Genomic DNA, 7,025 nt, shown 5'->3' with positions numbered 1-7,025 from the left:
ACCCGTTCAGTGATATGAACCAACTAGCCCGCAGAAAGGTCTTGCCGCATATATCAAATTCACAAAAAACAAAAAAAAAGAAACAAACGGGAATTAGCTTGCTATATTGCCTATTTCGAAATAGAACTTTTAAATATTTCACCACATTTTCGGTGCGAATTTTGGTGCTCAAGTTGGCTTTACGGCGCTGCTTCACGATAATGCAAAGAAGGCGGCTTCATTGCATTACGTCGGAATTTGTTAAGTGCGAAGCATTTCTGAGCGAACCTTTGGCACTTTGAGTGTTTATATCTATCTATCTATCTATCTATCTATCTATCTATCTATCTATCTATCTATCTATCTATCTATCTATCTATCTATCTATCTATCTATCTATCTATCTATCTATCTATCTATCTATCTATCTATCTATCTATCTATCTATCTATCTATCTATCTAGCCGCCTACGTCTGCGTGCTCTCATAATCGCCTCCTTAACTTGGTGTAGACCAAAATTGGCATGGAAGGATAAGAGGATTTGACGAATATGACTGTCATGTCATGACATGAATAACTTGAAAATCCTGTCGCGTACGTCGTCAAAACCTTTCCTACACACACGTGTGGCAAACGACTAGAAAAGTTTCGCGACTCGCTCGATGCGCGCATGCGCTTGCAAACGCCGCGACGGAAATCGCCAAGTGTTTAGCGGCTTCTTCGCTATGAGGCGATGCAGGTGTTTGCAATGTGGAGGCTTCACGAATATGACGTCAGGGCCTCTCCTTAGTATTCCTTTCTCTGTGGTCCCAACGCGCCGATGCGATCGCAGCTCGAGGAGCGCATGCGCAGTAAAGCTAAGAACGCGCCGCGCCACCTGGAACCAACGAAACAGCCCGCGAAGCAGGTTCTTGTACATGCAGTCCGGCACGGCCGCGCGCGGCCGGCGCGAAATGCCGCAGGAGCTATTCGGAGCCGAGTGACGCCCGCGCGCGCCAGGAGCCGTCGGCCGCGTCGACGGTCAACCGACGTCGGACTGTAGAGGGCTGTGTTTTGCTGACGTAACGTCGCCGTGACGCACGTGCGCGCGCGCGGACGTTACGCTGGAGTATTTCAGCCCCTTAACACTTTAAACGCTATTGTTGTCGACGTGCCTGGTAAGCCCACGATGTGCACACAGCTACCACACTTACAAAAAACACGTCGATACACCTCGTAACTATTGGCTCAAAGCTATAAAATACAGTATAGAAGTACTCGCTGGCTGCTTCGCATGAAACGGGTTAGCACAACGCGTATGATCTGCAGAATTTTTAAATTTGTATTTTTCCGCGATTTGTAGTTGGGTAGTTGGGGGTGAGGGGGGGGGGGGGGTCATAAGCGACGAAATACGGCATCAATCTAAACCGCGCCTCAACGTCTTCACACACAGACGGGCTTACTCGTCGGGCGCCGGAAGCCTCTAGTCCACCTTGCCCTAACATCGGCTTTGTTCTTCAATGTCGTAATCAGCGTGCTTCTTGGGATGCTGTACGCAGCGGTGACGTCAGACTGCATTTCTCTATGTACGACTGTGTTAATTACCGCCAGCTCTGAGAAGAACAGTGCCTTGTTCCGTTTCATGGCAGCCATCGCCTCTAACAAAGGAAGCGGGGAATCGCGGAGAAGCGAACGGCGACTGCGTATATACGACGGGCCGTCGGGCGCCATGACGTGGAATCGCGGGAGAAAGCACGTGATGGCAAGCGGTCGTTTTACTAGCTCTGCGCGGCGCCCTCCTAATCACAAGGCTCGGTATTCCAACTGCATGCTGGAAAGTCTCCTTCCGTGGGGAAAACCTATTTTTTGGGGCGTTTCGTGCAAACCGATGTTCGATGTATGAAATGTTAATATAATTTTGCTCGACGTAGTCCTAGGTTTGCCGTGTTCGAAAACAGTTCAATATAAAGGATAATTCGATTTACTCGAATTCGATATAGTCGGATTTGACTATTAGTTGTTCGTCGTATTTGTTTCTTAACGTGGAGCCCGCCGAAACCAATAAGTCTCCTTCCAAAAAGCAAAAAAAAAAAAAAAAAACAGAATTTCTGCATCCGTCAAATGAACCCGTAAAAGAATGGAAGGAACACGTCGCACGTATCTACAATAGCGGTAATCTTTCTTGCAGCACTTTCACTGCAGAGTGACTATTAATGCTGGGAAAGTGCAGGTCAAGGGAGCGTTGCTAACTGAGAAATAAAACAAAAGGCACATTATGCGTACATGTGAATGTTTATTTCGTCAATTCTTCCGAGCCGCTTCTACAAACTACCCTATACGCGTTACAATCTCGCGTTATCCAAAGTATATTCAGTGACGTTCGGTCGATTCCACGAAAGATCGAAAAAGGGTGTATATTTGATGTTTCCGATTTTCCTGATAATTTTGTATGTTGTGCACATATGATTGCACAGCACGAAATCGCAGTTCGTTTTCAAATAAAAATTTTTTTCAACACAGCAAAATTCGACAAGTGTCGCTGGTTGACGACGACCATTTTACGAAGAATGCGTTTTCGTAACTTCGGAACCATGCTGGCAGCCACTGAAGCTATATATTACAAATATCTTTCTTTTTGGCGGAAGTAGAAGTAAAGAGGAAATAGCTCTTATCATTTCATGGAATTCTGAGTAAATTATGTATTTTTAAAAATTCACGAAAAACGCTGCGTTTTTGAAAATCAGTCAAATTTGGGACGCTATGGCTACTTGTGTGAACATCTTAGCTTGATCATATTTGCAGTATGAATAGGCCTTTATGTGAATAATGAACCTCTGCATTTGTATTTCTCTAATAATTTTCAAAGTAGTAAATTTTCATGCTCGAAACACCAAAAAGAGAAAAGTGCTCCTCCATTCAAAAATCTATAATAAAAAAAACCCAATCTCAATTTTGTTCAAAGTCCCCCAAAATGTTCTCAAAGGACTGCAGAATGATATTATGAAAAAACATGTTGCATCATTTTTATTACAACAAAAGCAGAAAATGTCAAACATTGTGTTTCCAGAGCGTGGTGGCCACTGCGTAAAGGACATCTCTAGTAGCAAGAAAATACAGTAACACGTCTTTTTTCTTCTCTGAGCTTCGCTAAACAGCAGTAATGATCTATTGTTGGAAAGTGGGAACTGTTTTGTAAAGAAAAAAAACATCGTTCCAATTAAATGCATTTGCGACACCACTTACATTCCTCGTCGACGGGCAGCACGGACATTTTCATTCCTCTGGATAATTTTTTTTTTAGTAAATGCGCTTATATAAAAGTAACGAAGCTAAACGCGAAATATGTGTAGCTGAGTCGATCATGCATTGTAAGAATGTGAGAAATCGCAAATGGCGGCAGTGGTGAACGGCGAGTACCGCAGTGCAACCTAAGCACAGCAGCCACACATTGTTTGCCAGGCTTTCTCGCTATGCACGAGAAAAAGCTGGGGTGTCGATTGCGTTGGTTACGCGATACATTTTTCACCGCTCGTCGCTCTCCCGCCCGGTCTCTGGATCCGCACAGTGCGGATCGTGTGGCCCGCGCTACAAGCACTCGTGTAAACGGAGTAGCATGCGTTAGGCGGACAGGTGCAAAGGGCGGCGCGATGGACGCCCGCCTGAGCAGACGACAGCAACGAGTATACGGCTGTGCCAGTCAGCCAAACACCACCTGAGATAGAAGTTAAGCATCCAAATTGTGCTTCACTTTGATGCGATCACTGTCCTACGCTCTGAAGGTGGCTATGGGTAGGGGTTATAGCCATGGCCGAGATTTTGTACGGACTGCCTCATGGTGCACAAAAAGAAAATTTCGCTGCAGCAGAATTTTCGTTACGTAGAAGATATCGGATCGAGACTCTTTTGCGGAGGGTCATGAAGCAGGATGCGCGCTCAATTCAAGAGGGAAACCAGATCTGCCAGCACTCCTTCAAGAGAAAGAAGGATATGCAAAACAAAGCAGATGCAATGCAAACAAAACGTGTTTTGTCCGTGGCCAGAACTGCTGCCACCAATCTTCACGTAATCGATTCTTTTTAAACTCTGCATTGATCACATAAGGTTTGACAACGTACACATTTGGGCCAACAAAACCACACCTCTTGGCGACCGCTCTCCAGAAATTCATTTCCATTCATGAAGAGACCTTGGCTTTTATACCAATCTCTCAATTCTGGCACAGCACATCATCATAAGAGACGCAAGGAGGGAATGCGTTCTTTAGCACTCAAGATATGAATTATACTCAACTGAAATAGATGAAAGAAAAGGAGGCTACAACTGAAAGTGCATACTGCGGACTGAGGGATGTCTAACACTGGCGTGAAGTCGCAAACCACGCGAATGCATTTAATTGGAACGGTCTTTTTCTTTACAAAACAGTTCCCAATTTCCGACCATAGATCATTACTGTTGTTTAGCGAAGCTCAGAAAAGAAAAAAGACGTGTTACTGTATTTTCTTGTTACTAGAGATGTCCTTTGCGCAGTATCCACCACGCTCTGGAAACACAATGTTTGACATTTTCTGCTTTTGTTGTAATAAAAATGATGCAACATGTTTTTTCATAATATCATTCTGTAGTCCTTTGAGAACATTTTGGGGGACTTTGAACAAAATTGAGATTGGGTTTTTTTTATTATAGATTTTTGAATGGAGGAGCACTTTTCTCTTTTTGGTGTTTCGAGCATGAAAATTTACTACTTTGAAAATTATTAGAGAAATACAAATGCAGAGGTTCATTATTCACATAAAGGCCTATTCATACTGCAAATATGAACAAGCTAAGATGTTCACAGAAGTAGCCATAGCGTCCCAAATTTGACTGATTTTCAAAAACGCAGCGTTTTTCGTGAATTTTTAAAAATACATAATTTACTCAGAATTCTATGAAATGATAAGAGCTATTTCCTCTTTACTTCTACTTCCGCCAAAAAGAAAGATATTTGTAATATATAGCTTGAGTAGCTGCCAGCATGGTTCCGAATTTACGAAAACGCACTCTTCGTAAAATGGTCGTCGTCAACCGGCGACACTTGTCGAATTTTCCTGTGCTGAAAAAAATTTTTATTTGAAAACGATCTGCGATTTCGTGCTGTGCAGTCATATGTGCACAACATACAAAATTATCAGGAAAATCGGAAACATCAAATATACACCCTTTTTCGATCTTTCGTGGAATCGACCGTTCTCGGTCGGTCCGCCAGCCCGCGCGCTCGGTCGGGCCGATCGGGAGTGACATCGTTTCTTCATCCAATGTGGAGCGCACTTCAATTGGTCCGGAATGCTAGGTATCAAGAAAAGAAAACAAAATTCCGCAGATCTCACGCATTGTAGGCATCGGTTTCAGGCGATGCAGTCAGCAAGTAGCCGCCTATGCTGCATTTTATGGCTTTGAGCCAAGCGCTGCGAGGTGGATCGCATTGTTTTTGTAAATAGAGTGGTTGTGCGGACATCGTGGGCGTATCAACGACGTCGACAACACTGGCGTTTAAGGAGTAACTTATGGCCTGACGTAACGTCAGCACTCACGTTAGAGCACAGACATCAGTTTTGTCGAAACGAAGCGCATGCTATGGTGTGATGATGTGAATATCATTCGTTAGCGCATTCCTCCGGTGCCGAACAACGCTTGAATATGACTTGCTGAGCCACAGGAGTTTATTAGAGTGTTGGAAGCACAGTGGAAGCAGAATTGACGTTAACCCGACTTGACTAAATCATAGGAGTACATATGCGATGTTTATTACTTTGTTATAAAATTAGATAGCCAGCACTGCAACAGCAGTTGACGTTGCACCGACATGACGCCTGCATAGGTTCGTAGTTTTCTAGCACCACTACTACTGCAACGGATCTTTTCCAAAACAGTTTTAAGACATGCCGTGGCTCTGTGGTAGAATACTTGACTACCACGCAGAATGCCTGGGATCGATTCTTATTCTTTGCATTCGTCGAGTAGTAATTGTAGAGCAAGCGGTATTACACCGCTGTGAACAAGGTGTCCAGTGGCAGTGGCAGCAAGCTTTGACAGCGGGATGCTCATACACCGAGCATTTATGACCGCCAATGCAAATGAGCTCCAAACCTACACTACCACGTCTCTCGCAGCCCTCGCGTCATTTTTTTTAAATGTTTATGGGAAGCGTAGGAAATCGGAAAACCAAAGTTTTGGGACGCAACACACCGGAAACGCAGAGAGGGTACAAAATAAGGCGAAAGGCGTAGAAAGCAGCGCACGAAAAGCAGCATAATGATGCCATTTTTATAAAACACCTCGAAGTCTTAAAGGTAGCCTACCTAAATGATTCACTGTCACAACCTTCGCCTAGGTTGCGCCTCCTAATTCTGTGTCCCCTGTGTCTACAGCTCAGAAATGTCAATAAATAAATAAATAAATAAATAAATAAATAAATAAATAAATAAATAAATAAATAAATAAATAAATAAATAAATAAATAATCAATCAATCAATCAATCAATCAATGAAGTAAAAAAAAACGAATGAGTAAATGAATCGAAGTCTACAGTCGTCTACAGTCGCGAATCGTCCATGACAGAGAGCTGTGACGAAGTCAGGAAGCTCCGCTGTCCCATCGCATTAAGCGGTGGAGCGCGCCCGCTAAAAATTGACTGTTGCATCGATTCGCCGAAGAGAGCACCGCTTCGCCCTGTCGTGCGCACATATCAGACGCCGAATATCAGCAGAATGAGCGGCGTCGCTAGCTTGCTTTGTGGGCCGGACGAATCGCGGCTTGGCCGGAGAGTGTACACAAGCCTCGGACGACGCACCGGTCACACGGCGTGTGCGTCGTCATCGTCTTCGTATACGTAGTCAATGCGTTTTGCGCTGTGACGTGTTTTTGGGAGGGAGGGGTAAGGTGGAGCGATACGCTAGGGTCTAACGACAGTCGACCCTCGACGGTCAGAGCAAGCAGTCGCGGAGCTCGCGATCGCCACCCCGTGCCATTCGCGTAACACGGAAGAGTCAGTGCAGCCTTCATAGAATACCTAGGCGTTCTCGGCAA

Source organism: Rhipicephalus sanguineus, chromosome 1 (genome assembly GCF_013339695.2).
Source record: "Rhipicephalus sanguineus isolate Rsan-2018 chromosome 1, BIME_Rsan_1.4, whole genome shotgun sequence".
NCBI classification, from domain to species: domain Eukaryota; kingdom Metazoa; phylum Arthropoda; class Arachnida; order Ixodida; family Ixodidae; genus Rhipicephalus; species Rhipicephalus sanguineus.
This window is presented reverse-complemented; position numbering follows the sequence as displayed.